Raw genomic sequence first — 9,088 nt, 5'->3', positions numbered from 1 at the left:
GAAGGGTCCGAATCCTGCCAAATCTACCAAATCTCGGACGGCCTCCGGGAGCTCGGCATACCAATCCCGCGCGATGGTAGAACCATATCCCCGCACACTGCGGGAACCAACCTGCATTCAGAATGAATACATGTGTCAATAATGAAATAAATGGGCTGTGTGCCAATGAGATGAAATGGGCTGTGTGCCAATGAGATGAAATGGGCTGTGTGCCAATGACATGAAATGGGCTATGTGTGTTCAACTTTCAGTTAAATTTGGGCTGCGTGTTCAACTTTCAGTTAAATTGTGGGCTGCGTGTTCACTATCTACCTGGGCTGCGTGTTCAGAAAATTTGAAGTTTGGGCTGCGTGTTCAACTTTCAGTTAAATTGTGGGCTGCGTGTTCACTATCTATCTGGGCTGCGTGTTCAGAAAATTTGAAATTTGGGCTGCGTGTTCAACTTTCAGTTAAATTGTGGGCTGCGTGTTCACTATCTACCTGGGCTGCGTGTTCAGAAAATTTGAAATTTGGGCTGCGTGTTCAACTTTCAGTTAAATTGTGGGCTGCGTGTTCACTATCTACCTGGGCTGCGTGTCCAGAAAATTTGAAATTTGGGCTGCGTGTTCAACTTTCAGTTAAATTGTGGGCTGCGTGTTCACTATCTACCTGGGCTGCGTGTTCAGAAAATTTGAAATTTGGGCTGCGTGTTCAACTTTCAGTTAAATTGTGGGCTGCGTGTTCACTATCTACCTGGGCTGCGTGTTCAGAAAATTTGAAATTTGCGTTGCGTGTTCAACTTTCAGTTAAATTGTGGGCTGCGTGTTCACTATCTACCTGGGCTGCGTGTTCAGAAAATTTGAAATTTGGGCTGCGTGTTCAACTTTCAGTTAAATTGTGGGCTGCGTGTTCACTATCTACCTGGGCTGCGTGTTCAGAAAATTTGAAATTTGGGCTGCGTGTTCAACTTTCAGTTAAATTGTGGGCTGCGTGTTCACTATCTACCTGGGCTGCGTGTTCAGAAAATTTGAAATTTGGGTTGCGTGTTCAACTTTCAGTTAAATTGTGGGCTGCGTGTTCACTATCTACCTGGGCTGCGTGTTCAGAAAATTTGAAATTTGGGCTGCGTGTTCAACTTTCAGTTAAATTGTGGGCTGCGTGTTCACTATCTACCTGGGCTGCGTGTTCAGAGAATTTGAAATTTGGGCTGCGTGTTCAACTTTCAGTTAAATTGTGGGCTGCGTGTTCAGAAAATTTGAAATTTGGGCTGCGTGTTCAACTTTCAGTTAAATTGTGGGCTGCGTGTTCACTATCTACCTGGGCTGCGTGTTCAGAAAATTTGAAATTTGGGCTGCGTGTTCAACTTTCAGTTAAATTGTGGGCTGCGTGTTCACTATCTACCTGGGCTGCGTGTTCAGAAAATTTGAAATTTGGGCTGCGTGTTCAACTTTCAGTTAAATTGTGGGCTGCGTGTTCACTATCTACCTGGGCTGCGTGTTCAGAAAATTTGAAGTTTGGGCTGCGTGTTCAACTTTCAGTTAAATTGTGGGCTGCGTGTTCACTATCTACCTGGGCTGCGTGTTCAGAAAATTTGAAATTTGGGCTGCGTGTTCAACTTTCATTTAAATTATGGGCTGCGTGTTCACTATCTATCTGGGCTGCGTGTTCAGAAAATTTGAAGTTTGGGCTGCGTGTTCAACTTTCAGTTAAATTGTGGGCTGCGTGTTCACTATCTATCTGGGCTGCGTGTTCAGAAAATTTAAAGTGTGGGCTGTGTGTTCACTTTCAAATTCGGGCTGTGTGTTCGACAAATCAGTGTTTGAGCCGTGTGTTCTAATGTGGGTTGTGCGTTCGCAATTAATTAATGAGCCGAGTGTTCAGAAATTCGAATGTTGAAATTACATATTCAGGATGTAAGCAAAGTACTATGTCATAAGCTAAACTGCATGTTCAAGCATGGCAAAGGTGCGAAATGTAAAATACAGAAGATGAGGTAAATACCTCTCGGGCCTCGTGAGAGAGTTGCTGCTCCGGCTCTCTGAGAAGCAGATCCCCGGGTGCTCGCTCGTCAAAACTGGTAAAGTGACGGAAGACAGCGCGCGGAAGAACGTGTGCTGGCGGACGGTACCTCCCGGGAATGAAAGGTCGAGTCCTCGGGGGTAGAGTCATGGGATCGAAATCATCTCCGGCACCTGGAAAACCTCCGCCGTGGGGAGAATTACCCGCCATTTTCAAAGGATCTGCAAAAGGGAGCAAAAATGAGCAAAATGAGCCAAAATCGGAAAAAGTCAACAAAAGTCAACTCCCGGGAAATGAAAAGTCAACAAAAGTCAACTCCCGAAAAAATATTCCAAATATTGAGACAAACTTACCTCAAGTGGCGAAAATGCAAAAAGAAGCTCCGAAACCGGAATTTAATCGCTTCAAAGTGCTTGAAACTGAGTGTTTTTGCGGAAACAATTTGCGCGGGGCGTTGGAAAACGCGCGTGAAACTCAGATCTGGAGAGGAAAGTGTTGTAGAAGGCAAGAAAAGGAAGGGGCCTCGGTTGCCTTTTATAGGCCTCAAGCCTTGGTTGAAGAAGCATGCAAAAAGGAGGGAAAAAGACCAAAATACCCCCGGATTAAAGCACATGGCCGGCCGGCCCCTTTTTCTAGCCGGCCAGCTATCTGCTTTTTGCAGAAATGGCCGGCCAGCCATTAGCTTTATTGGAAACCGGTTGGCCACCCCCCCTTGGGAAGATAAATGGCCGGCCATGTTCCCCACATGCCCACCTAGCTCTCTGCAAATTTTGAGGAAGATCGGAGTTCCCGGGACCTGAAAAAGTTCAAGAAAAGTACACTTCCGGTCGCGAAATAGCTCCGTCGGGACTTCGGCTTCAAGTTCTGACATATGTCTCATCATCACTCATCGAAATCAAAGTGTATCCTTTTTTAATGAGTTGTAACCTTTCAGGGAAGCGGATCGGAGGCCGTGATTGAGTTACCTTCGCCGAAACACGTGTTTCCGTACTCGTTGTTTCATGACAAATGAACACCTCGATTTATGCTCGTTTTCTACTATCGTGCGCATAACTTGCATTCTCATGAGCATACCTGCATCAACGTGCACATTTCTTGATATTGGCATACCTCCATGTTTGAGCATGCGTTGTCACGCATGTTCCACTCTTGCATTGCGATACATTCACTCACCGGCACTGCGTGTGTCGAACTTTTGAAATTACATTAAATATATGTTGTTAGCATGTTGTGCTCGTTGAGTTTCTCTATTTTGCAGGCACGATATTGTATGTACGGTTCAATTGAAGCTGGTGCGACCAGACGAATCGCGCAGGTATCGTATCTTCTCCGTGTGAGACGTGGCGGGGATTGAATAATCCTCCGCATTCTTAACTGCATGAAATATAGTTGTTGCTTTGCATTCTTGCTTAAAACTGTTGCATCTATTTGCGAATACTTGCTTCATTACAGCTTGCTGCATTCGCATGATCATGAGTGATAACCGGCTTCGCGTAGCGTATAAGTCCAACTTTCAAAACCGGCTTCGCGCAGCGTATAAGTCCAATCTTCAAAGTCTTCTTGCATTTTCATTTTGCCCCCTGCCTGCGGGCATGCCTGCGGGCACATCTCTGTTTATCCTGTATGTTTGTCTAAGTCTTCGGCCTTGTCAAAAATGGGTCGTCTCTGGGCTTTGACATTCACTCCCGTCACTTATGACTTTCGAGTTCTGTCAAAGAGGGGCAACTGTAGACACCCCATTTTTGACCGACCTTAAGACTCAGACGTCACCGATTGAGCGCTTGGTGATGTTGCATAATGTGCTTGTTCAGAAGTTTCAGAGTTGCGGCCGTGAGCCCTGCCTCCGGACTTCCAAACCCTCTTCTGCACCTTGCCTCGGTTTGCGAACCAGACTCGGTTTTCTTTGTTTCTTTTCCTGAGGGAAGGGAGAGGTCCCGTAGGCCATCTCTCAATGTCCGTAGGCTACATTTGGTGGCCGTAGGCCATTTTTCCTATTTCGGAGTCCGGTTTCCGGTTTTCGGAGCCGTCAGGCCGTGTGCCTCGGTTCGGGACCGCTTAACCATCTCCTATTGCTCTGATTTTTGGCATACATCTTATTTTCTCCCTTTTGAGGGACACTGGGGTCTGAGAAACCCACTTCGTGGTCGAATGCCACTTTCGGTGCTTAACAGCCCATTTTCGGGACCCCGAACTGCGTGTTTTGGTCCCCGAGCATTCGTTTTGCAACGGTTTTTGTTCATTTTTGGCAGGTACCTCTGTTTTATCACCGGGGAGGTCACTGAAGGGTGGGAGGCCAGCAATTGTTACAGCAACCAGTTATACATCCTCCGACGCCCTCCGGCGCCCGTTTTTCGCACTTCCGGGCTAATGTTGAACCCCTTGGACCCTTTTTCTTGAACTTTGAGCCACATATTTGTGATGTACACACATGAGAGGACCCTAAAAGTTCAGGGCCGGCCATTAATTCAACTTGACCCTTTTGACCCCCTCCTTCCGGGCTAATGTTGAACCCCTTGGACCCTTTTTCTTGAACTTTGAACCACATATTTGTGATGTACACACATGAGAGGACCCTAAAAGTTCATGGCCGGCCAGTAATTCAAATTGACCCTTTTGAACCCCTCTTTCCGAGCTAATGTTGAACCCCTTGGACCCACTTTCTTGGACTTTTAACCACATGGTTGTGTTGTACACACATAGGAGTACCTCACCAGTTGCTGGCCGGCCAGAAAATATGATTGAACCTTTTGACCCCTAGCCGGCCGGCTAGGGGGTGTGGCCGGCCGGCCACCTGGAGCAAAAGTAAGAGGCCGGCCGTGTTCCTTGCACTGTGCACTTTACAGCTGTGGGGCAATATCCCCCAGAAAAGATATTTATCCGGGGGATATTTTGTGGAGGAATTTTGCTCTCCTTTTCCCCCACCTTTACACCCCCTTTTGAACCCTTATAACCAGCTGGTGGCTTCACTTACAAGGGTTAGAAAAATTGTTCTTCAAGTCTCCATACTCAACTCCATCTTCATCCTTCTCAATTCTTTGAAAAACCCTAAGTCCCTAACCATCATTCCTTCTACACCACCAAGCTCTACCACCACCACCTCATTTCCAGCAACAAGGAAGGTTTCTCAAAGGCCAAAGAAGCTGCAAATTCATCCAAGAAGCAACAAAAGTTTGAGTCTTCAAGGGTAAGTAATACTTTTACCCTTTTGACCCTTTTTCTTGATCTATTTGTAAGCCCCACTTCCTTTTTGTTTCAAGCTCCGTCCCTAACTGAAAAGGGCCCTATTTTGAGCTCATCTTCACTTTTCATTAAGGGCTCAACCCTGTTTGAGCCCTCCATGACACACTTGCTTCATTGATCCTCTTATATGTCATGATTTTGCATGCTATTTTTGGCCCATGATAAATTTATTTTCGAGCATGTTGTAAACTGACATTAGGCTTATTTTGAGCTCCTCTTCAACATTGGAGAAGGGCTCAACATTTTTTGGTACCTCCATGTGTCACTTGTAGTTATATCCCTTATTTGGCCCCATTTTTGCATAAATTGGCAGCCCCCTTTGGTTCTGTTTTTGGACCTTGGTCCGAACTGAAAGTGGCCTTATTTTGGCCTATAATTCATGTTTCATTAACACTTTTTTTCTGTTTGGTGATTATTTTATATACTTCATGTTATAGCACCTTTTGAGCCTCATTTTGCATCACATTTTTAGCATGTTTGTATACTGATTTCGAGGCTACCATATACTGTAAATATTCATATTTTTGGTCTCTATTCAGTGTTGTAGAAGGAAATTTTTCAGTTTGGGTTTTGCTTATACCACTTGCTTCATTACCCCTCTTTTGGCCCCTATTCTTGCATGCTATTTTTCCCCTACCTATGCTTGCTGTTTGGCCATGTTTATAACTGTGAAAGTGCCTTTTTGGGACTGTCTAGCTTCTGTCTTTGCATTGCATGTCCATATTGTGCATGTTTGGCATAGCTATAGGCCATTTCGGGTGCCTAATGTTGCATTTCGGGACAATTCCATGCATTTCATGTCATTTCGCCTCATTTCGGGACTGTTTTCCCCCATATTTTACTGCTGAATTTCCATTAGAATGATTGCTATCATTTCCATGTCATTTCATCATATTTTGTCATCGCCTCGGTTTGCGTGCCCGTGTGCACGCATTTCGAGGCACTCCATTTTTATCCGCCGGCATCCTATGTGAGTGTGGCTGAGGCTCACTCATGTTGGTATAAGCCCATTTGTCATTTCCATGTCATTTCATCATATTTTGTCATCGCCTCGGTTTGCGTGCCCGTGTGCACGCATTTCGAGGCACTCCATTTTTATCCGCCGGCATCCTATGTGAGTGTGGCTGATGCTCACTTATGTTGGTATAAGCCCATTTGTCATTTCCATGTCATTTCATCATATTTTGTCATCGCCTCGGTTTGCGTGCCCGTGTGCACGCATTTCGAGGCACTCCATTTTTATCCGCCGGCATCCTATGTGAGTGTGGCTGAGGCTCACTCATGTTGGTATAAGCACATTTGTCATTTTCATGTCATTTCATCATATTTTGTCATCGCCTCGGTTTGCGTGCCCGTGTGCACGCATTTCGAGGCACTCCATTTTTATCCGCCGGCATCCTATGTGAGTGTGGCTGAGGCTCACTCATGTTGGTATAAGCCCATTTGTCATTTCCATGTCATTTCATCATATTTTTTCATCACCTCGGTTTGCGTGCCCGTGTGCACGCATTTCGAGGCACTCCATTTTTATCCGCCGGCATCCTATGTGAGTGTGGCTGAGGCTCACTCATGTTGGTATAAGCCCATTTGTCATTTCCATGTCATTTCATCATATTTTGTCATCGCCTCGGTTTGCGTGCCTGTGTGCACGCATTTCGAGGCACTCCATTTTTATCCGCCGGCATCCTATGTGAGTGTGGCTGAGGCTCACTCATGTTGGTATAAGCCCATTTGTCATTTCCATGTCATTTCATCATATTTTGTCATCGCCTCGGTTTGCGTGCCCGTGTGCACGCATTTCGAGGCACTCCATTTTTATCCGCCGGCATCCTATGTGAGTGTGGCTGAGGCTCACTCATGTTGGTATAAGCCCATTTGTCATTTCCATGTCATTTCATCATATTTTGTCATCGCCTCGGTTTGCGTGCCCGTGTGCACGCATTTCAAGGCACTCCATTTTTATCCGCCGGCATCCTATGTGAGTATGGCTGAGGCTCACTCATGTTGGTATAAGCCCATTTGTCATTTTCATGTCATTTCATCATATTTTGTCATCGTCTCAGTTTGCGTGCCCGTGTGCACGCATTTCGAGGCACTCTATTTTTATCCGCCGGCATCCTATGTGAGTATGGCTGAGGCTCACTCATGTTGGTATAAGCCCATTTGTCATTTCCATGTCATTTCATCACATTCCGCCATCGCCTTGGTTTGCGTGCCCGTGTGCACGCATTTCGAGGCATCTCATTTTCATGTCATTCGCATTGTTTCCGCCATCGCCTCGGTTTACGTGCCCATGTGCACGTATTTCGAGGCAGCTCATTTTCATAACATTTTGCCATTGCCTCGGTTTGCGTGCCCGTGTGCACGCATTTCGAGGCATCTCATTTTCATTGCATTTTGCCATTTTCTCGATTTGCGTGCCCGTGTGCACGCATTTCGAGGCATCTCATTTTCACAGCATTGTGCATACTAGGTTGTATCTTAGATTACATTTTGTCATTTTCTCGGTTTGCGTGCCCGTGTGCACGCATTTCGAGGCATATCATTTTCATAGCATTGTGTATGTTAGGATTATATCTTAGTTGCATTTCATGCATATCATGCATATTGCATCGTGTCCGGAATAGGAGTTAGCCCGGGCACGGGAAACGAGGTACATTTCGTACTCCGAGTGACGGAATGTGTCTCAATTCCCCAGTCACCGACACTCCGGATTATCCATGATGGAGTTAGGTTTTAGCTGTAGTTTCATGTGCATTCATCGTATATTGAGTTGTGCATTTCGACTCCTCGGCCATCATGCATCGATATGCGTGATTGGTGGCACGAGGATCGAGACATGCATATATCTGTGCAAATACATTGCTATGCCCCTTTCCTGCTCTCTGTTGCAGCAAAATGAAGAATCAGCAACCTTTTGGGGCTTGGCACGCATTTCAAGAACAGGTGTAAACAGAGGCTAATTGGGGCATTCCGGTGGATTTCCGCGCAAGACAATCCGGACATGCATCATCCACCAGAAGCAAGGCAGTCCCTGGCTTGCATGCCAGTTTTATTTGCTTTCTTAGTTAATTCATTAATTAATTAGGACTTTGTAATATTTTGAACTGTAATATTCTTTTATTCGGGACTGTAATATTGGGACTGTATATTTATTCGGACCCTCTGAGCGAGGGTATAACTGTAATAAGTGTGCGTGAGTGTGATGTATGTCTTCCAACCCCACGTCTTTCTCCCTTTTATTTATCCGCTTATGATGGTTAGATTAGGGCATGTTTAAATTAGCATACAGTATGACAGCATGTTTGCATCATTCATCTGTATCGCATGCACCGGGCTTGGCACATCATACTAACTGCATTGTACTTTCAATTCTAAATTGAATACATGATAGTTGTAGCATTTCATATACCATCTTAGAGTAGCCGAGCCTGCTATAGTTGCATTTTGCATGTGTTGCATTAGGCATTTCTGTATACTTAGGATCATGCATGATTTCTAATGTAGTTTCTATTTTGGCTTGGAGTACTCGGTGAGTTTTATGCTTTAGCATCCTTGCATGCGTGTGAGTGTTGCCATGAATAGCATGCTTACCATGAGGCTATGTGCTTATGTGATATAACTGCCTGAATGCCTGTGGGTGAAGGTTGGGTTATCTGAATTGGAGTAAATCATCAATTGTTTCAAGCCTACCTGCGGGTAGCAAACCATTTTCAAAAACAAGCATGAAATGTTTTGTTCCAATTTGGGCGACCCGGTCTATACTTATATGTTGTGAGCATCACATAGTAACCTAGGCTAATGACCGGTTTAAGGACATACAAAGTTTTCAAAAATTGATATCATGGTT

This window comes from Camellia sinensis, chromosome 12, assembly GCF_055761805.1.
Source record: "Camellia sinensis isolate YWXY chromosome 12, ASM5576180v1, whole genome shotgun sequence".
NCBI lineage: Eukaryota > Viridiplantae > Streptophyta > Magnoliopsida > Ericales > Theaceae > Camellia > Camellia sinensis.
This window is presented reverse-complemented; position numbering follows the sequence as displayed.